Consider the following 24,605-nt stretch of genomic DNA (forward strand, 5'->3'; position numbering starts at 1 on the left):
CGAACTTCTCTTAATACAATACTTCCTCTTCATCCTTAAAGATAACTCATTTTTCTCAAAACATGGAATTTCAGGTTTGTTTTTGTAACAGAAAAATTGTTTTTTTAGTTGCTACATTTCACAAGAATGGTAATTTTTTTAGCAAAAAAAAATCTAAACTCTAAAAAAGTAAAATGAAGTCCAGCGTAAAAATGTCTCGTAATTTCGAGATACGCGTCTACAATTTTTATTGCTATTTGTGTAAGATAGTATTTTTTCACCCAACTTTACGGGGAAGTCAATCGAACTTCTCTTAATACAATACTTCCTCTATATCGCTAAAGATAACTCATTTTACCCAAAACATGGAATTTCAGGTAAGTTTTTATAACAGAAAACATCTTTTTTAGTTAGTACACTTCACAAGAGTTCCTGCTTTTAGCAAAAAAAAAAAAAAAAAAAGACTCCAAGATATGCTATTTGTGCTATTTATAAGTTGTGTCTTAGGTATTAATACCGGTTGCACTTTTTCATCCAACTTTTTGGGATGGTCGATAGAACTTCTCTTAATGCAATGCTTCTTCTATGTCTTTAAAGATAACATTTTACCGAAAACATGGCATGATATATTTCACAAGAACGGCAGTTTTTATTAGCAAAAATAATGCTAAAATCAAGGGAGTAAAAAGAAATTCAGGGTAAAAATTTCTTGTAACTTCGAGATACGTGTCTGCAATTTTTATTGATACTGGGAAATTTGTTATTTTTTCTCCCAACTTTACGGGGAAGTCTATCTAACTTCTCTTAATACCAAACTTACTCTGCATTCTTAAAGATAATTCATTTTACCCAAAGCATAGAATTTGAACTAAATTCTTTTCACTGAATTTTTCTTTTAATTCGATACATTTAGCAAGAATGGCAGTTTTTTTAAAAGGAAAAAATATGCTAAAAAAAGTTTAGTGTAAAAATTTCTTGTGACCTTGAGCTACGTGTCTACATTTTTATTTTGCCATTTGAGCAATTATAAATTTTGTCTTTGGATATTAAATTGCCACAAAAACCGAAGTCTTGTTCTTATTTGCAACAGCTAATGCTTCCTTAATCAATTTTGGAATATTTTACATTCTCTTAAAGACAACTCATTTCACCCAAAACATTTAATTTCAGGTAAGTTTTTTTTAACAAAAACATTGTTCTTCATTCTAAATATCTCACAAGAAACGCAGCTTTTTGCAACAAACATTATGAAATGAATTATGTATAGGACCTACACCGAGATAGGTGTCTGCAATTTTCATTGCTATTTGTGCAATTTAAGTTGTATCTTTAGACATTAACTTGCAGTAGTAAGGTAAAGCTATAGCCTTTCTTTCTACTCGGGAAAAGTTTAGAAAACTTGCAAGCTTTTTTTGCAAAAGAAAAGTCTCTTTTTTAGTCGATTCATGTGTTTCAACGCACATTTTTTTGAAGCAACATTTAATGTACTCTTAAACCATTTTAAGATATTTTAGCATTCTAGTTTTACTTTCTTACTGAGTATTTGTCATGTATCTTTTCACTCAGCTTCAAGTTAGTCAAACGCCTAAAAAAATAAAATCTCTAAAAATAATTTAATCTCTTAAAAAATAATTTAGATATCATTTAACTTGAAAGATAAATTTTAAGGTGAGCAGTTTTTGCATATAAACTTTTTTTTAAAGAAAATAATTCACTTATCAAGGAGTAAATTTTTTTTTTCAAAAAAAAAAAAAAAAAAAATCTATGTAATTGCTCTCATAAGCACAATTTTGAGCCAGTTTTTATTTTTTTTTTTCATTATCTTACTAAATATTTATGTATAACCACTTTACTCAACTTTCAGTGCGGTCTTTTTTCTTCCTGAAATACTCCATGCATATGTTTAAAAAAGATAGTCTATATCCTTAAAGACATCCAACTCAATGTACGAAATTTAAGGTAAAGCTGCTTTTTCCAAAAAAAGTTTTTTTAGAAATTTCTTTTTCAAAAGGTTTTAGCTGTCATAAAGTACTCATACGCCAATTTTCAAATGCGTTCATTTTCTTACTAAATATTTCAGTATACCTTTAAAATAAAACTTACACTCAAAGCTTGGTGACTAAAATTTGTTTTTATTGGAAATTTGGAAAGCCAGATAAGTTAATTTTGAAAATGTATTAATTTCTCAATTCGATTCATTACCTAGAAGACTGGCAAATTTTATTCAGAAAAAATTAATCTGGACTCGAAAATTTCAAGTCATTACAGTTTTGTTAAACACATTTCCGTAAATTTTGAATGTATCTGTTTGCACTCAAAATTAGGAGTCATCGGTGAACTATTTTTTTTCATAAAAAAATATATTTCAACCGATTCATATCTTTAAGAATTGATAAATCTTTCCTTAATAATGAGAAAAAAGGCGACATTAAATTTTTCCAGTATTATCTTTATTTATCCCTAAATACTTCTCGTTTTGCTCGACACTTGAAATTACAAGAAAGTTTATAAAGGGACATTGTTTTCCAAAGAAGTCAATACTGAGAGGATTGATACATTTTTCTCGCAATGATTAAAAAAAAAATGTTATGAGCAACCCTTTAAATAGTACCAATAATTACCGATTTGTTTTGAAACACATAAGCATCTATTAGAAGTTTGAAACTAAACTTACTTCGAAGTAACTTTTAACAAAAAAAAAAAAAACTAAAAAAAAAAACTAAAAAAAAACCGTGACATAAATTGACGATATAGCATCGTTTTCATACATTCATTTGAATATCGAAGCATCAAAACAAGAAAGATTCTCCCTCTCTCTCTATGTGTGTGCGTGTGTATATATTGTGAAAGTCAGTGTAACGACGCTTCATGAGAGATAAATCTCTCTATAATTACTTTCATCAAAGCTTTTGAAAATTTTTACAGCTTTTCCAAACATTTGAAAAATGAGAGACAAATTTATATTGAAATTCTTGGGGGTGGAGGAGGGGAAGGGGTTAGAGTAAGCAAGTAGACAAGAAACGAAGAGCTTTGCTTTCCGTAAATAAATGAACATTATTTTTTTAAATCATCAAAAGACTAAAAGAGAATATTTCTGCGTTGAAAAATTGAGGCAGAATTGCAGTGATGAAAATAAATGAATGAGTGACAATAAGAAAAGTTTTTGCTCCATGTAGGTACAGAACCAGAACGCATCTAACTTGAATCCAGTTATTTTCAATATTAAAAAAAAAAAAGCATCAAAAGACTGAAAGAGAATATTTTTCCGTTGAAAAATGGAGGCACAATTGCCGTAATGAAAATAAATGAATGACTGACAGTAAAAAAAAAAAAGTTTCTGCTCCATGTAGATACAGAACCAGAGTCCAGTTGTTTTCCCATTATTGGACACCAAACCAGAACATTGGTGAAAGATCTCTTAACCTTGAACTGTATGTATAGCAACTAGATGCAATTGAAATGTATGATTAAGAAGAAACAAATGACGTAAGATTTAAAAGAATAATCTAACAGAAAAAATTAAATAAAAAAGTTTTGCATACTCTTCGTTATTGAGTCATCGAATTAAGAGCCTAAAAGAGCTCTAGTAGAGAAGCCAGAAAATAAATAGAGCTGCCCCGAAGTAGAATTTTGTTTCATTGAGTGATATACCACGTTCGATTTTTGAAATAAAATTTTGTTTAACACAAATTGAAGTGATGGTTTTGGATATTTTAATATATTACTGACATTATCATTTATAATGCAAAAAATTATTTGTTTTAAACTAAAAAAAAAAAAAAAACCTATGCAATGGAAATTTGTTTATTTCTGGAGTACAATCAGAAAATCTAATTCAGTAAACAATGATTGCGAAGCACTAGAAGTCTCTTTTATCATTTAAATTTCATAACCTGAAAAAAAAGGGGGGGGGGGGGGCATTTTATATTTTTCTGATAAAAAACGCAACAACACATATTCTAATCATTTAATGATTCGAAGAAATTTATAGACATTGTGCTACGCAGGTAGTTAGGTCAATTATCGCTTCACATATCAAAAACGGTTCTTATTTAACTAATTTACAGCTATTACTAAAATTCCGTTCATACATTTATTTAAGGCTGTCATTCATAAGATTATATCCACATTTTATAAAAACTTGATTTTCATTTTCACAATAGAATATTAATCATTCGTGAAATTTACTTACAGTGAGCAAACACAAAACACAGTTCTTTTGCTGCATTTCGTGGCATGGTTTTTGTTCGTTTTTTTTAAAAATATTTTTATTTTGTTATTTAAGTTTGCAGCTAAAACCAATTACATGTTTAGTTAAAAGTACAGAGGTCCAATATCAATTAAGTTCATATAGCCAATAAAAATAAACTTTTTTTTTCTTTTTTGAAAATTTGTCGTTTAAGGACTTCCACTAATACTTGTACTCCAATTATTTCGAAAATAATTTATAAACAATACTTATTTTAGCTGAAGAGCATTACAGGAAACATGACAATGAGCAATTAGCTTAAAAAGTTTCTAATAATGTGTGCGACAGCAATATTTTGACATTGTCGCAATATTAAGGAGATTAGAACTGATTCAAAAACAATTCATTCACAGTTAATAATTTTCAAAATTTATTTCTTGCCAGAGAAATAATATTTTATGAAATATATATGTTTTATTTTTTAATACACAAACACACTACATAATATTTTACAAATATAAAAAGCAGAAATAATATATTTATCCATTGTAATTTGTTATTATAATTTACAGCGCACAAAAAAATCGGTTATTTTCCTCATTATTCGTTTGAGACCTTCAATTACAATCATATTATGTTTTATAATTCAATTTTAATTTATGACTTCATGACACTATGAAAATAAAAGTTAGCGTAGTTACACGATTTATTTAACAAAATCATTGAGCAATAAATCTGACATTTATTGCTCAATGACATTTACATGAATACGAAATAAAAATATATCTTTTGCAGTATTTCTGCCAAACCAGTATTGCTAACGTTATTACGTCAAATGAGTATTTTTAGGATAATTCACATATTATATGGTAGTAATACGTACTATCAAAGATTTTTTTCTTCATTGCTTAAAATATTGCTTATAAAAAAATCTTCTTAAAATACTTGTACACTTTACACACAAAAATACTTAAGAGTTTTAAAGTTTTTACAACAAATTCTGTACAAATGATTTCTTCTTTGGCAGGATTATATTTCACGCAGTTTTTTAGTAACTTTTGCATGGTAATAACTTTCAAAGTCTTAATTTGGCATATTTATCCCATTAAGTAGTCAAGCGCTTCCAAATATTTACGATTCATTTAAACTAAATAATGCTATGATATTTTGATAAACAGCATAAGAATATGAAATTTTTTTAAATAATTGTTACGTCATTTTTCTGTGCTCAAGAAAATCTTTTTTCAATTACTTGTTCAGAAAGCAAAATAAGTACTTTCATTTTTTTTTTTTTAAATTTGTAAATATAGAAAAAAAGAAGCAGAAAAAAAAGGAACGATAGCATATTGTATAAACCTTTGAAAGTATGCTCATGATACATTATCCTATTTTACAATACAATATAATTCTTCTTTAGCAGGGTTGTATTTCACGCAGTTTCTGAGAAATCTTTGCACTGTAAAAAATTTCAAGCTCTTAGTGGGATGTATTTATCTCATGAGTAGTCAAGTGCTTTCAAATACTTACAATTCATTCAAACTAAGTGATACTATGATATTTTAAAAATAGGGTAGGAATATTAAAGCATTTTTCAATAATTTGTATAGAATATTTCTGCGCACGAAAATATCTTTCAGAAACTTGGTTATTTAACAGAAATAAATATTATTTTTTTTTATTTGTGAATCTAGGAAAAAAAAAGTATATCGCGAACCTCTGAGAGTGTGCTGATACTTTAGTCTATTTTACAAAGTTACACTATTAGGTTATTTATTACAAAGTTATGCTATTTCAAATATATACAATTTATTCAATATAACTATACTATAATATTTTGCTAACTAGCGTAGGAGCACTGAATTCTTTTACAATAATTGTTACATCATTTTTCTACGCAAGAAAATCCTTTTCAGGCACTTGTCTATTTAACAAAAATAAGTATTTTTTAAATCTTATGTAGAAAAAAAATCGATAAAAATTTGTAAACCTTTGAAAGTATGCGGATACCTTAGTCCATTTTACAATGCAATTAAATAAGAAATATTACAATTTTATTGCTGATAATTTTTCAGAAAAAATGATTTTATTCTTCAATAGAAATCTAAAACACGAAGTAGTAAACGCAAAATATTTACTAACTTTAAAAAATGTATTCTGCATATCAGAACTCATTAAATATTTATGAAACAACGAAAAATGTTTTTACGAAATTTCTTAAACATTTATGTGAATAACAAGTAGTTTTCGATGAATGTCATAAGTTAACGATCGATCATATGTCACTGAATTGAAATCAGCTGTCTTCCCCCCCGCTGATTCCCTTATCAATTTTCTCATCGCCGAAGTTTTCGTCGAGTTTAAGAAAATTGAAACACAAATTTTCCCCACTTGCTCTCTTTGGAAAGTGAAACAGATATATGCATTTTGAAAGTCGATTATTTCTTGTTTGAGCTGAGAGTTTACTGATGTTGAAAAATGTATTTAATACTGAATATTAAGTTTAGCACGGTTGCTTGTAATTAATAGTGGTAATATTTTTTTTCTAAACATTTTGTGACAGTAGACATCGCGAGAATTTAATTCATATTTTCAAAATTTTGTGTGTGGGTTGAGGAAGGGGGGTCGATTTCTCTGACGCATTCGGAAAAGAAGAATTTTCGATAAAATTCCTGAAAATTTTATTGAAAAAATATTTCGATTTTTTTCTCGCACATTTTTAAAAAGTTCAAAGGACTGATTTTGATGCAAGATTTAACTTTTTACGTAACTGATTTTCAGTGATGAGATTCAAAACATTACAAGCAAATGAATTAAGTAATTTCAATTAAAACAATAAAAAAAACAAAAAGAACAAAAAAAAAAAAAAAATAAAAAAATAAAAAAATAAATAAATAAAAATGCCTCTTAGTTTTGGCAATAAAATTTAATTCATTAACGTAAGATTATGAATATGTATTTGCAATCTTTTTTTCTCAAAATATGTACTTCATTGCTCATTAAAGAATTAAATAGTTGATACGATAAAAAAAAAAAAAAAGAACTAGTACCAATTTTCCCCATAACAACATCCACATTTCTTTGAAATATTTGATCAAAACGTCTCAAATAAAATCTTCCATTGTTCTAATCACATCAAAATTTTTCGAAAAAAAAAATCCTGTTTATTTCTTTACTAAAGTTATAAAAAAAAAAACTTAATACACCTGCGTTTGAATGTAAAATTGAGTTTTGAAGATAGTGTCCATGTCTATCGTGCCACTTATATCATGAATCACTTACATCACATACAAAACCAATGCATCTATCGTGGTAAACCTGAAGATGTCAAAGATCTGAGAATACGGTAAGGTTCAAACCAAAGGGTTCAACGCTCCTCCCGAACAGGAAATATTTTGCCAAGGCAGCTGGGATTGCTCGGGAAAAAAGAACTTTTCTTCCGTATCCCAGGGGGGCATGCTTTAGGGGTCTCGTTCCACCACACTCCCCAATAGCATTAAGGTGCAGACGGGATAAGGTACCGTCTAGAAGCCAATAACCTCCCATAGGTGCTGAAGATGTTTCTTAGGTTTAATGGCCCTGAGTATTGGATCTGAGAGGTAAGAAACAGCACGCGAGTTTCTCAAGGAATAGGTCGATGTTCTGCAGTCAATATTTTGGATTTGATGAAGTTAGAGACGGATTGATCTAATTGACACATTCTGGGAGAAAGGTAAGATTGGTGGTACTGTCATTATTCCTTATTGATGAAAATGTGGTAATATTTTAAAATAATGTGCATATTTGTGTACATATGTGTGTATATGTGAGTGAATGTTAAAAGCATGTTGAAGGTAAGATTGGTGGTACTGCCATTTTTTCTCATAGATGAAAATGTGATGATACTTTAAAAAATAATGTGCATACTTTTACACACATATGTATAAGTGCATGTATATGAGTGAATGTTAAAATTAAGTTGAATGCCACAGTCAATTATTTAGCCTATTCATGTTGGCTATCGTAAATAGATACGTGCCCTATTTGTGTTAGTTTTTGATACATATAAAAGTCTTGAATTTGAAAATTGCAAAAAATCCAGACTCTTTAAATTGCATCTTTTACATCATGTAAATATTCTTATATTGATATATTTAACTATATGCAAAGTTAATAATAATAATCTACAGAATATAGTTAGTGTCACTGTAAATAGTATATTCAGAAAAATAAAGTAAAACTTTTTATGGCAAATAACTAGTAACTGATTTTATTTTGTTGATCAGTAGTAGATATTTTTAAACAAAAGAAATATTAAAGTACTAAAATCACACCTTTTTTACTATGCGTTGAATAGAATTTTCAAAAATGTATAGATGATACCAATATACATTTTTTTCTGATTTACTTTTCTAACAGTATTTAAATCACGCTGTCGTGACACGTGCAAAAGCAGAAATATTAGTTGATATCTGCAATGAAACACAAAAATTACTTCAGGTTTGTTATTGTGGGGATAACGTTAGATGAAAACATGTTAACTTAAATAATTAGGTTTTGCTATGTACATCATAATTCCTTAACTTGTTTTATCAATAGTTAAATGTGCTGTATTTTAAGAAGTTAAATTTGAAATATATAAAAGACCAAGAAATCTTTTTTTTTATTCAATAACAACATGGTTTGAGGAGAAAATACAGAAAAAAATGACATATTAATATGTATCACGCCTAAAATATTTGAATTACAATTAACTCAGTATATAGAACATCCAAACTGTTACTATTATGACGAAGCATTTTATTTTCATAGCTGTTACTCAATCGATTGTAATTCACATGCCCATACGATCCTAAATATCTAAATTATTCATATTAATTTAAAATATTTCTAACCGTCAAAAGCAGGTAATTTTAAATTGGAGATGTTATGTTCTCAAATTTTTTATAATAATAGGATAAAATATCTCTACATTGACAGCAAAAAAGAATTAGTTATTTGTTGAATTTTCACTCGATTGCATTTAAAATTTAACAATTCGTTGTTTACGATTTCAATCTCCTGATGAACTCTGACACGTGCTCTGTAATGACTGAACTTGAGTTTCAAAGCTGCGCTGTCCATTACGCAATGCAACTTAAGTAAATAAAATCAGCTTTCATAAGGATTGAAAAAAAAAAAATGTATCGTAAAACTCTTGTGTGATATTTAAAAATTTTCTATCTGTTAAAAACATACAATGTCTAACTGCAGGTGCTAAGTTCTCAATTTTTTACAGTAACAAGATAAGATAAAATATCCGTGTCAATGATGAAAAAACACTGAAACGAATTAGTTTTAACTAAGGATTTTCATCGATTGTATTTAAAATGTTACTATTCTTTGTTTACTTTTGTAATTCTCCTCTGACAAATTCCGACACGTGCTCTGTCATGACTGAACTTGGGTTTCATAGCAACGCTGCTTATAAACGCAAAATGTAGCTTAAGTAAATTAAATCGGTTTTGATACAATAAGTATGATATAGTTATCCAGAAGAAATATGTCACAGGAGTTTATTTGGTAAAAAGAAAAAGCACTTATCTTTTATTAAAGTGAATAGTTCAGCTATTGAATAACGATAGAAATTGATATAAAATGGGCATTAAGAAGCAATTAATGTAATGAAAAGCTTGGATCAAACATTGAGAGATTAAATTAAAGATTTAAAAAAAATCTCTTTATTTTTTTTGTATTATAAGTTCTGCTCCCAACCTATGTTGAAATAGAAAAATGAACACAAAAAATAGTGATTTGAAACATCATAATAAGTACAAAAAAAAAAAAAAAAAAAAAGGAAGGCTTGTATTGGAGTAAGGTAAGTTAAACTTGTAATTAGTACCAATTAAATTTCAACGTTTTTGTTATTTAGAATACTGAATGGAAATAGCAATGAAAACTTCACTGTAAAAAACACAACTCGTAAACTAAAAGATGTTTGCATGTTCCGCAAAGAAATCGTTTGAAAAGAGCAAAGATTAAAAATTCATAGCGTAACAAGACATTATTATATTTTTAACTCAACCGTTTTACTCGCTCAATAAAGAAATATGAAGAAGTATATAAAAAAAAAGATCTTTGCATGATAACCTTATTTTCAGTGTTACTTTAGTAAAAATAAAAAGATAGGTTATATAAAAATCGTAGAACGATTGCGATACAAACAGCCATTGATACATAAAAACAGGTACTTCAATGACTAAAAATATGAAGAATATTTGCTCAAAAATTCTATTTCAACTACCAAGCGTCATTGGAGCTCCATCTCAATAAAACATTATATTCAGCTCCTACGTATTTTGCGAATACGCTCCGCATTTAATGAAATCACTTTTCAGAAAATTTCTATAGAATATTAACTGTTTGATGAATAGATCACCTTTATTTTGTAGGGACTTTTCAGCTCCTTCCCCTTTTTTCAGAATAAATTTTAAATTTTACAATATTTTTAAAATAGGAATTTTAACTAAACTATTTAATATGTAAAGCAATTTTTAGAGAATATTTTTACAGAATGGATTAATATCATAGTTTAAAGATAAATACGATCGATTATGATAACCAGCAGTTCAAGAAGAAAATCTTTAAACAGTTTTGAAAATATTACTTATGATGGGAATATTTTATGTACATGAGAACGAATTATGTATAAATGTGACCCATATAAATTTCCACAAAATATAGGAAACATAAATGTTAGTTTAACATTAATTTAACTTGATATTACTGCTCAAAAAATTTAAGCGAAAACTAAACAAACTCTTACTACTAGAAAGGTCAATCATGGAAAAAATGTAAAACTTTTGCTTGACACCAAAAAAAAAAAAAAAAAAAAAGATAACAAGTAAAATGTGCACATGCACATACTATGCACATATGAGGAAGTGAGAAGCAAAGGGATGTAAGTGGACATTTTCAAGTTTTGAGTAAAACGCGTTTAAAGATAACATCCTAGGTAGGCTTTCATTGAATTTTTTTTCTAAATCGTGCTGTATAGCAGCAACTACAGGGGCTACTAGTACCATCTCTTGCCCCAAGACAGAGGAGAGGTTCACCGTACTGGTTATCTTCAAATTTTTAATTTTGCCACTTACATCCCTTTGCCTTATATATGTATATACCTACATTATAACTATGCCAGAAGAAATTGTCTATTAAAAGAGTAATTCTAAATATGTACAGCCCACAGATAGGTAGCCGACATTTTTCTTTCTTTGATAATGACTAATTACGTTTAGATCAGCTACAATATAAGGATGAAACATTTCAATAAAAAGTGTATATCTACATTTGTTTAGCAGCGATAAGGAAAACAAAACTTCGTTGTGCAAAGTGAGTTTGTAAGTCAAAAATTGCTAATTTTTGTCATACATAAAGTTATATAAAAATCCTACGTTTCCTCATAAATTCTATAAACGTAATTTAATATGATCATGCACTTTATCTCGTTTTTTTTTTAACTTTTTGCAAGAAAATGTTTGCTTATTATTTTATGTACGTTTCAATGTTTACAATTATCATTGTTAGATATGTAATTTTAATACATTTCGTAATAAATATTAGTACGGTTCAATTGATTAGCACAAACGTATTTTTTTTTTAATTCTCTTACAAAACGTGTTCGTTATATTCCTTTAAAACTACATTTATTTCGTTTTTCTCTCTCTTTTTGTTCAAACGCACACACACCTTTCAGTTTTCTATATTATTGAGTAAAACAAAACAGATACTGAAAATTCATAGTTTAACCAATAAGTTAATAGATTGATATTCAGATATTAGTATGCACAACTGTTATGCAAATAAAATGCAATTCCTTGTGAAAATGTGAGTTTTAAACAGATTTCAATTATCATTTAATAGCAGTAATTATATCCTCTAAGTAGATTAATAGATTAAACTACGGTTTTCTTGACAAAAGTTTAATCAGCATAAAAGAGGCGCAATCAATTCAACCGGAATTGATTAGGCAGAGTACATAGAGAGGCAGCATCCGAAGCATATGTTTGATTTTACTATCACTTGTTGATGTAGTTTTGTTTCCTGCCAAGTACCCAAGTATACTATGAGCGATAGTGATGCAATATATACTTAAATATATAGAAACGCTCTTACATATGCATATAATGAGGTATAATTTTTGTAAAATTATGAAAGACGAATTCAGATCATTAAAACTACAAGTTCAATGATTTATATTTACAGTTGAATTTTATATAAATAGAAGCATATTTGTTTAAAGACATATTTTTTAAACTATGAGATTTAATCGAAAAAAAAAAATCTTTCTTAACTATAATAATGATTGCATTCGTAATTTTCTTAATGCATACATAAATATTCTTTAAAACTGGATTTCAACATTATTTTGAGCAAATTGATCGTATAATGGCAAAATATTAATCTAAAGCCAATAAACATGGTCAGGAAAATAACATTATTTTTAAGAATATCAATTTATTCTTAACACCAAAATTTAAATGTAAATAAATAAAGAAATAAGAAAAAGCTTTTTAAGACAGCAATATTCATTTAGACAGTAACGAGAACCTGAAGCACATTTTGAAAATCATAATCTTCGAAAATGGTTTTAAAAATGTATTTTTAGCGTTAATTAAAAAAAAGATGACCTGCATATAATTTATCTTGCGTTTTCCTAAGGGTGCGACATCGAAGCACTAGTTATAATAATAATTAAAAGGTAACCAGTGGGTCCAAAATTATGGAATTGCACCGGATAGTTTAAAATTCAGACAGTGGATGCAAATAAATAGGAGTGTCAGAAGTAGAAAAAAAGAACTTCAAACTTTTTTTTTTGATATTAAAATAATTTTTACTTAACAATATATGATTTCATTACAATTTAACAACATTACGCGTGAAGGCTTGTTTTCAAGCAAACAAGTTTGTAGAAATGCATATTTTTCACAACTGTACAAAAAGATTTTTCCTTCCTTTTTTAATTTCCTTTATTCACAAAAAGAGAAAAGAAAAGAATACAGTTTGGAAAAAGAGTGAAAACTCGAAGCAAGCTAAATCGGGTTGAATAAAATATGCCCCAAAATTGGTTTTAATGCTGTAAAATGTATGTTCTTGAACTTGAAGCTTTTTAAGCAAATGCCTAAAATTCAACACAGTTGTAAAGTGCTTTTTTTTTGAAGAGTTAAATATTAAATGTTTTCCTAGTTGACTCATAAAAAATATGCAGCAATTAAAATTTATTTTAACTCTTCAACCAATAAAAATATTTACGAGTTTAAAAAAGATTATGGTCCACTACCAGTTACTTTGGAGCATCGTAAGAAACGTCACCCCTTCTTTTGTTGGCGACTTCAAAAGTTTCAACAACAGCTCTTTGCCTTACAGCAACACGTCAATACCATAACACTAAACTCAAGTGTTCTGAATTTGAAAAATTCACCAAATCACCCTACTAAAGCAATAGAAGCCCTTGTATGGCTCCAAATAATGACCCCCAGAAGGTAATTTTATAATCGATAACCTTGCGTGTATTTCATCGATGTATCATCGCGTAGGATTCTCCATGTCCATCCGTTGATGCTTTAAAATTTCTTACTGAATTCTTATCAATTTCTAAGCGCCTAATAGCTTTAATTTACTTTTTGATGCAATACGGCTGCAATCAAAAGTGAAACGCAGACTTCGTATTAGATTAAACGGGAAAATATGCTAATGTTATTTTCACGAGATCTAAATGAAAATTTATTCATCCATCGTGCTTGTCAAAACCTCTTAGAAAAGAGAAAAGTTATAATTTTAACAGTTGAAGGTTTTCTTTTGCTGCAATTGGGGAATAAACGATTTTCAAACTTTCCATTGAAAAACACCATCAGAAGGTTAAAATCACGCAGCACAACACTAGAAGCCTACTTTAAAGTATTTTGACACTTACTGATAGTTATCAAATTATTATTTTTAGCACCTTAATAAGGGCTGTCAGCTATTTGTTTATCGGGCATGACTAAAAATGCTTGTTTTGAAGAATTTGAAAGGTTGCTTTTTGTTATGTTTTCGCAATTTAATATTCTGCTGCAATTTGGGCACTTAAACACTTATTTTTTTGCGATTGATGTTGAATAAAATATTCATATACACGAAACGTTTAACACTTATTAGTTGTTAGATAGGTATAAAGACGGTACAGCTAGTGAGATAGAAAAAAAATGGAATTTTCTGCATGCAAATGAAGAATTTTGCCTTATAAGTTAGCGCATTTGTTTAACTTTAACTTCAGGTAATTGTTGCAATCACTTAGACGCAGGCCCTGATTTTTTTTTGTTCCAGATGAAGAAGTGTTTTGTTTACGGTACCTTTCAGAGTTATCGATACTGGACAAATTAATAATAAATAAAAATTGAATTGGATTAAACGTTTTCCTGCATCAAAAACATGTTCGAACCACGTAGTTGGATTACGTATTTTGTGCCATTGTGCAAAACGTACACTACACAAATTTTGAGGTTGAAATGATCACTCATAATGTTATTAATGCTTGATAAAGGGAAACATTATGCGGAATGCTTTTCTTTGCCACTGATTGTTCCGATTAATAGTATAACTAATAATATTGTTTTCATGTCTTTAGCATATGTGTGGACTTAGTGATCTAGAAAACGAAACAAGTTTGTTCTTACTTATATCTTAAAAAAAATAAATAAAAAAAATTAAATAAATAAAAAAGAATGAAACAGTAAGAAAAATATGTAACTATTAAAGAAAAAGAAGTGGGAGAAGAAGAGTTGATGCAATCTATTAACAAAAACCTATTTAACTACTATAAGAACTGATCTAAATGTGGTACTACTTAGATATATATTATGGAGTTACAATTAATCTCAACCAATAAAAACCTCTGCAAATATTCTTTTCTACCAATCAAACCATAAGAGCGGGTACTAAAATGGCTACTGAATATTGAAGCAAGGGGTATATTGAGGCAAGGGGTGCCGTGTTCATGGTTTGCTTAAACTAGAAAAAATGGTTAAATTAAAATAATAAACAGAAAAAATATTAAATATATTTAAAAAGTACTAAACAATTCAACTTGTTCAGCATTTATTCAAACTTTTGAGGAAGAAAAATGCCTCCAAATTGATTCTGGAAATGAAAGCTCAGCTTAACTAGTGTGAGTTAACTTAAAATACTTCAATTCGTAATATTTAGCTTAAAAATTACAGGTCTCATATACTTCAAATTTGTAGCATTGCAACTAATAGACTTCAAAATAAATACTATACTCTCAACTAGTTGATATTAAATTCGTAAATTTAAACGCACGTTTACATTTGGGAATGTAAATTTAATATACATAAATACAACTATATACAGCCGCACACTTTAATCTAGTAAAACTAAATTTAAGTGCATACTTCATTGAATGTTCTCTATTCAACCAAGCAAAGTTACTAACACTTTTAATCTTGTCTAAAGCTGTCTAATTGATCTTTCTCACATTTTACAGCAGCATAATTGTAATATGAGTTATCTGAATTTACCCGCAAACAAATACAAATGAATAAACAAATACTTTGACAAAGTCATCTTAACATGACATAGAAAACACAAAATGAATGTGTATATTGATAAAAACAACTATATATACTAACCTACTCTAATCTCTTAAAATCAAATTTAAGTGAATACTTCATTGAAAGTTCCCTAATCAATCAACAAGCAACCGGTAGGAACACTCTTCGTCTAATCGAAAACTGTCTAATTTATCTTTCTCACATTTTACAATAGCGTAATTGCAATAGGAGCGATCTGAATTAACGCGTGAACAAAAATAAATGAATAAATAAATATTTTGACGAATATTAACCTTAATATAAAATAGCAAACGCAAATTGTGTGCATATATTGAAAGAAATTCTCAGCCAATCAGATACACTTCTTACACTTCTCTAACCTCATTAGCCGAATAAATTAAGTAATTTAGGAACAATGAAACATATTTATGAAGGCGTTTCTGAAGTATTGCTTGATGCTACTTCAATTGATGAAGATTTATCTGATAAGATAAACGATTTTTTGGAGACACTATCCTCAGTTTCAAGTCTTATGGTAAAGGCAAAGGTTAAAAGAATTGACAATTTTCTTCAACTATCTTATTGAACGCGAATTAAATAAAAAAACTCACAATTATTTTGCTTCAATTTACAATTTTGTTACAACTGCTAAACGATTTGACGTTTTTCTTCAACTGTTCATTTGAACATGTATATTGAATCAAAAACTCACATACAATAATTCTGCTTCAATTTACAATTTTGTAAAACTGTTAACATGCTTGATGACTGTCTTTAACTGTCTACTTGAACATGCATTAAATCAAAAACTCACATACGATAACTTTGCTTCAATTTGCAATTTAGTTGTTACAACTGTTAAAATATTTGACGACTTTCTTCAACTGTCTATTTGAACATAAATTAAATAAAACAATCAGAAACAATAATTTTGCTTCAATTTACAAATTTGTTTCAAAACTGGCTAACACGTTTTCATTGAATCATATTTGCCAAAATAACCTACTCACAAGATGTTTTAGGGTTTACTTCACGAAATTATTTATGATTACTTTTAAAGCCCCTCGTCTCCTTCTTTCCAAAAAACCGCACTGAGTCATTAAACTTCTCCAATTCCGGTACATACAAAATAAAGGTTGGTTAAGTTTTGAGCACATTGGAGAACCGTGCATAAAAATGCTGACTTTGAATAATAAATCTTAGATTTAAACATCGGAGTTCATTTTTAAGCGGGAAAAAAGCAGACTCGGAGCAATAAATTACTCAGACACATTATAAACGGCGAAGTTAAGTAAAGAAAAGAAAAGTTATCTCTTACTCTATTGCTTGCTTTTTACAATTTAGAGAAAATTTATTCACACAGAACAATTTTTAAGGCTAATTTTGAGAGTACAGCGGAATAAATAGCCTAGAAATACTTCTACTAAGAGCAGTACTGAATATTTTCTTTAATGTACATTTCTAAGTAGAAATGCAAGCAACTTTATACCGTTTAAAATAAAACAAAGACATTTTGAATGATTTATGTTTCTTCTAACTCATATTAAGAGACACCTTTAAAAATAAATTATGTACTTGGGAAAAAAAATCTTTAGGTTTGGTGCTGCTCTAAAAACATGAAAAAAAGTACATTTCTAAACACATTATTGTGCATCTACATTTACATTATTTTCTATAATATGTTATATTTTATTACAGATTTTGTTTCTGTTTTTATACATGAAATTGTCGTCAAAGGAAAAGAAATAGAGGACGGTAGTTTCGTGTTTTTAAATTTAGCTTCAAAGTTTTTTCTCAGTTTAACGAGACTTTCTTTTAGATAACATCAGTTAGATTGTTAGATCTACTACAATTACAGTTTTACGGGGAAAAATTATTTTGTTTGCCCACAATTGCTTTTTTAACTTGCATTATAAAAATGTATGAAAAAGCTCAAAATCTTAAATCATAACAAGGCGTCTAGTAATTGCATACTATTTCTTTTGTTTCCTGTTATATTCCCCTCCCCCCCAAAAAAAGTTTCCTTTTTTTTATAAATTTCAAACCGAACTTATCGAAGAAAACTCTGTTTTGAAACCTGATGCAGTTGCCAAAGGAATATATACATAACTGTAACAAAATGCTTATGGCTTTTAGTATTTGTGTAACAAATATAGTAGTAATTTGGACACAAATTAAAGAAAAAAAATACATCGAGCAAGGTACAGATCAAAATACTAGTGATTCTTTTTCAAAAAATATTGTTATGATCTAGCTAAGTGTCACAACAGTAGTTGTTTTGAGACAAAAAAGCATTAAATGACTGATATATAAAATGCACAATTAAAAATTTTCTTAATAGAGCAACATACACGGACGTTGCAAATAGAAACACTAATGTTATTCAAATTTACTTTTTTTGAAAGAAGTGCTCATTTTCTTTTAGAGGTCAATAATTTCGGGAAAAAATCAATACATGAATTTTTCTCTTAAAATTCAACAAGACTTAAACATTTAATTAAGTTCGACTGATTGTTGATTTTCACCGGACTATTTGGTTAATTCTATTCCAATCAGGGTTTATTTGAATGGGGAACTCCATGAAAATTTTTATTAGGGGAAGGGACGACTGTTTCTTGTGCCCCTGCAAACGTTTCAACTATAGAAAACTTAAATAACTCTTAACAAACGGATGGTATTGGTAAAGGGATTGATAAAGATAATATAATGGGCAACCATTGGAAACAGAAATGAAGATAAAATTGCAGGGGTTGTAACTCTTCTTTTTTTATGGGCTCGAGTATCTCTTTAAGATATGACGGTATTGTATGCGCCTAGAGTTAGAAAAACAAGTAGAGAACTGCAGGAAAAACGTAACTAAATATGCCGTTCCGCTTTATTTAGTCACGTCTTCACGTGATTTTGCTATTTTCATGGCTAAATAAATCATCTTTTTTTGCTGCAAGTACGTTTGTACCATGTTTCGCGTAACAATACCTCTACATTTAATTCATTAGTAAAGTCAAACTCGCGATTGAAAACTGGGGTCATGCTTATATATAAAATATACTAGTTTCATGTTAAGTTTAAACTGTAAGAGTTGTATATTTTAAATAACAACCTGATAAATTGATAGGTATAACTGAGAAAAAACTTTTTTAATCCTTAACTTTTGAAGTGAAGTGTCTTACACCCCAGAAGTATTGGACTTTTGAATGCAAACGCTTTTAATTGTACTTGATTCTATTGGTATAAATGTACCAATAGAAGTATTGAACTTTCGCATTCAAACGCTTTGATATACCTGTTAAAAATTTAACATTTAAGAGTTATATACTTTGAATAACAACCTGAACAACTAATGAGTGTAAATGAGACAAAACTTTTGTAACCCTTAACTGATGTCTTGCACCCCAGAAAATTTAAACTTTTGTATTCAATCATTTCGCAATGGTTACATATCTGGCATTATGTATATATGTTTGTTGCTTACGGTACGGCTTCGGTAATATTCATAGAAATAAGTTATACAAAAATCATTGGAAAAACATTTTTTTTTTTGCGAAATTTGTTTGCACAAGAAGTATGCAGTTTTGGTTACATCTATCCCTCTCACTTTACCATTTCTGTATCAAAAAAATCACCTCATCAATTTAAGGTTAATGAGTTTGCAGAATTTTATGCATTGTTGATAATACATTACTAATATATTTCATGTAACTATGAGCATGTGTCAGATAATTAATTTGAAAAACGTAATATTTTTTATAGTGGGACGTAGATGACCACTTGTTCGAAATGCTTCCAACTCCTGGCGTCAAACCAAGCAGTATTGACTCTTGAATTCCACCGAGAATTTTTCAAACTATAATAGTGTTATAAGGGCAAATAAACAGGTCCCCTAAAAAATTGTCGAGTCAGTGAATTGTTTTGTTTCGCAGTCTGATTTAAAAACATAAATATAAAAATCTGAAAATTTGAATGTCCTCATATTTATTTTGTAATTAAAACGAATCTAGATTGATTACAAAGACTTTCAATACTGAACGAAGAATTGAATAATGATGTAAAAAAAGAAACCTCGTATTTTCTAATTAATAAACACATAATAATTACCTTAAATTTAGAATGTTTTTATATCTTATCAGAATACTCTTGCAAACTTTAAATTTTACGCTTTGTGTTTTGTTAATGTTTTATTTCTTACCAACTTATATATTTTTTAAACTTTGATTGCGTAAGCTAAACGCAATAATTTCAATTTATATTACAGTGAATTTTTTTATTACTATTTCATCCGATTTTTTTAAATCTATGACGCTGCTTATTCGTTAGAATGTCAAATAATAAATAGTATACAAGTATAAAAGTCTAAATAGTTTGAACAATATGTTTATAGTTGAAGAAATGAAGAAGTAAAATATAATTTAGGAATAAATCACTTGTCATGCTTTTTGTAAAAAGTGCATTTCATGGGGAAAATGTGCCAATTACTCTAACATATCACATCAGTGTTTTCAAATATCAGTATAGTTTCGTGAATTTCTTTTTTTATCCTTTGGAAATTTTTTAATGCAGATTGAAAAAGCGGGTTCTTCTGTTTAAGAGCAAAAGTTGGGGTGAAATAAATTTCTTTGGTAAATTGCAAAAGAAAATTTTGTTTCATGTGGAGAGAGAGAGAGAAAAAAAAACAGAAGCTTTTTCAACATAAATCAGCTTAAACCCCACTTTTGAGAAGTTTAAGCATCGGAATTGCCAAAATCTTGTCTTCTCTTATCAAACAAAGTTGGTCAAATTCATAAGTAAATATCTTTAAAAGTTTAATGAGCATCTTTAAGTAACGCAGTGATACTTAATATAAGAATAAACTGAATTGTGGCCGACAGCAGTTTTGTGAAATTAATGTTTGGTTTGTTCGAAAATGTTAAATTTAGATATAAAACACTAGTTTTTTTTTTTTTTTATTAAGAGCAAAACTCAGGCTGAAATAAACGTCTTTGTGAAACATAAATATTGTTTTTTTTTTCTTGTGGGGAAAAAATAAAAATTAGAAGCTTTGTATTATACATACGATAAAACCAAACTTCTGAGAAGTTAAAAGAGCGGTTTCGCAGAACGTGTCAAACAAAGTTGTTACTCATTGATACTAAATACATGAATGAAGTGAATTGTCTTCAGGACGACAAACTAGTCCCACCGCATCGTTTTGGAAAAACTTGCATCAACCACAATGCATTTAATCATCATTTGGAAAAGAGGATCCAATTCTGGAGGAGATCTCCCTGTGGAAGAACTAATACAGTCTTCAGAGCTGGTTCTCACTGAATTGTCCCACAAGTATTTCAACATGGAACTTCTTGTTATCATAGACAGTCACTGTCACGATTAATTCACCGCTCTTACGATGCGTTTCGTGTTTTCCAGAAGGCTGCACCACAGGACAAGAGCAGGTGACATTCAGGTCCTCTGTGATTTTACTCTTGGGAATTTAGTCTTCGTTTAAATGGCGAGTTTAGTCTTAGGAGTATCGGCCTCTTAGTAATTTCAAAGTCGGTGATTTTAATTAAGTTTTCTACTACTGTTGACGCAGTTTCAGGTCGTCACCTTTACTAGATGATTTACTGGAAAATTCACTGAATTGTTTGTTTAGGTAGTATTGTATGATTTTGATGCAAAAGCATAAAAACTAAAGAAAAGTGGAAAGTAATTAGTCATACAGGGTAACTTTGATCTACAATTTGACACTGTTGACGCAGTTTCAGGTCGTCACCTGCACTAGATGATTTACTGGAAAATTCACTGAACTGTTTGCTTAGGTAGTTTTACATGATTTTTTTGTAAAAAGATAAAAATAGAAGAAAAGTGAAAGTAATTGGTCATTCAGGGCAACTTTGATCCACAGTTTCTATTTTAAACTGCTTCCTCACATATTCAATCAGTTTTATTGTGTTTGTTGGCATAAAGCGAAGAAATACTCCTGAAGTATTGTGTAGTTATCTAAAAGTCAGAAATAATCCAGTAGGACCAATGTTTATCCTTACTAACTCTAACCAAAGAAAATCCAGATAAACAAAAATCCGGATGAACGAAGATCCGGATAAACGAAAATTTGGATAATCCGAGAAATATGGAAAATAAGCAAAACACACTCTTAAACAACAGACATACCCTTTATTGCAGCAAAAAACAATGCTTTGTAACAAAATTTATTTCTATAAGCAAATTTTAAAGCATATGTCGAATATTTAGGAATTTGAAGCAAATGAAAATTTCAAATACATTGCTCTCAGCTAAGAAATTTACTTACTACGACGGATGTTGAGGCTTCTTGAAAAAAATTATTTTATTTATCATGTCACTGTCTATTAGTGAATTTGGAAATAGTGAGATGTAGCAATGGAGTTAAAATTGTATTGTGATTTTGGATTCAAGGGTGGGTTATGGAAGAATGCAATGTGAATCTGTTAATAATTGGAAGAAAAGTGATTTCAATGAACAATATTATTGCGATTCATATAGGAATTAAAAAAAGCAAAAGAATCTGAATTGTGTGATGAGGTAAAACTGTCTACTATTGAACTCAGTGATGAAAATTGAAAAGTAAATGAATGAGCATTGAACTTGCGGTACTTTAAGCACCGCACTTAAAGTTATTTCACTCTGAACTAATTTGCGAAACAAAAGTCAAGTATTGACAAATTTCGATGATTTCATAATCTTTATTAGAAACAAGATTGAGAGAATGGATGTAACATTTAGTGCGGCTTAGATAATGGCATATTTATAAAAATAATCTTAATTAAAATCAGAATTAATTTTTAACTTTTTATGTCATGACGGGATTTATAAGTCCCAAAGTTGTTTGAAATCAAATATAATTGAAAATTTTCCATGAATCCCGACGGGATTTTTAAGTCCTGTGTAATACTTTATGTTATAAAAAAAAAAACTAGTAATTGAAAATTAATCTTTTTTTTTGTGTCTTTCTGTAGTTAAATTGAGTATTAAAATAATATATTGCACAAGTTTTCTGTAAATATCATAATTTGTGACCTAAAGGGTTTGAAGAAAATATGCTGAGGTTCGTCGGGCAGTTTTTACCGCTACAGATAAAATTTTAAAAGTAAAAATAAATGCTTTTCAAACATATGGTAAACAGCTGAGAATAAAATACTAACTAATGATTTTAGTTAGAAATAACATATAAGTATTTCTGAAAATTTAATTACACAGACGAACTGGATTTGTGGCACGCACTTCCTACTTTATTGTAAGCATAAAGGTGTTCATTTTTTTAATGAAACTGTTGCAGATGACATCAAATTTTAACCACTTTTTTCTGTACCCACTTCCAGGCTAGCAACTTTCTAATATTACTGCGATTGCATCGGTTACGTTTTTTTAAACTTCCGCACACATTTTAAGGTTAGACACTTAAACAATATTCTCTCAGCAGAAACAACGTTTTTTTATTTGGCTTAAAAATATGTGTAATAACGCAATGTCTAAACTGTCAGAATGAAAATAATATTTAAAAAAAATCTGATGCACATATTACTCTAAAGCTTCCGTTTCTTTCCAACTTTAAATTCAGTTGAAAATCAAAAAAAAAAAAAATCCCTCATCTGATCTTAACTGATGTATGATGTATGTGATTATGCTTGATCTTTGACGAAACCTTCAAAAACTACAATGGTTTCCAGAAAGAAAAGTTATGAAAGTAATTGACAAAAGACAATGCTCGCGGTTTTTTTTTAAAGGAATACATTAATTCGATTGAAAACGTGCGGCCTTGTATCATACAAACGGATGTCCTTTTGAGATTGAATTTGTTGCACTCAAAGTGGAATTTAATTAAATAGTATAGCTTAATGCATAATGAAACTTATTACTATAACCTCCAAGTGTTTGTAGTTTTCTTTCTGTATGCTGATTAAAGAAAAAATATTTTTGGTTAGCAATGTTCCACTTCACCCACATTAATTTATAGCTATTTTTATGTAAGGATTAGTAATTACTACTAAATATTTATGTATTGGCTGTTTTTTTTTTGTCAATGAATTGATAAAGTATTACATATCTTTTCGAGCTCGAGCTTATTGGAGTCAAAACCGAATTTAACTACATTTCAGCTCTTATTCAGAGGTTACTGATTATTAAAATGATCAGTTTCTTGTATGTTATTCCTGAATAAAAACTGGAGAGAGATTATTTCACGCTAGAAAGGCTTCTAATTTATCCTTAGTAAGTAATTGATATTCTTGCACAACCTGTTTTAATACCTTCAAATAGTTCAATCTGGACAAAAGCAGACTTTGGCTCTAAAATGCTGTTTTTTTGAAATAAACAAATTGTGCTGAAGATGGAACCGGCCATAGACGGCAGATTCGTTACACTTAGTACAAGATATAGACATGGCGCTGTTTCATAAAATACTGGTGGAACTAATATAATTTCGTGAGAAATTATAAAATACATTGTATGAAGCAATGTTCAGTTAATTTAGCAAGTTCTAACTGAAGATTGAACACTATAATATTTTGCGAGTGATAAATCAAAAGGTTTTTTCGAGGTAGACTCATTATATAGCTAATATATACATATAATTTTTAAGCCACTAATAGTAGCATCTAATGTACTCCAGCTAAGTTATAACAAATTTCGATTTTCATTAGTGTTATACGAAGTAAATATCAGATATATTTAGTTCTTTGAAAATTATATTTTTGTCACTTTTTCATATAACTCTATAACTTTTTTAACGTTTGGTTATTAGTTACAGGCCATAAATTAGAACTAAATGCATGCCGTTTCTATTTTTACGATTAATGCAGGTTATTAATTTTAATAATTCCATCTATTTTACCGCAGGAGTTCAAAATAAAAAATGTGAG

This window comes from Uloborus diversus, chromosome 10 (assembly GCF_026930045.1).
Source record: "Uloborus diversus isolate 005 chromosome 10, Udiv.v.3.1, whole genome shotgun sequence".
Taxonomy (NCBI): Eukaryota; Metazoa; Arthropoda; class Arachnida; order Araneae; family Uloboridae; genus Uloborus; species Uloborus diversus.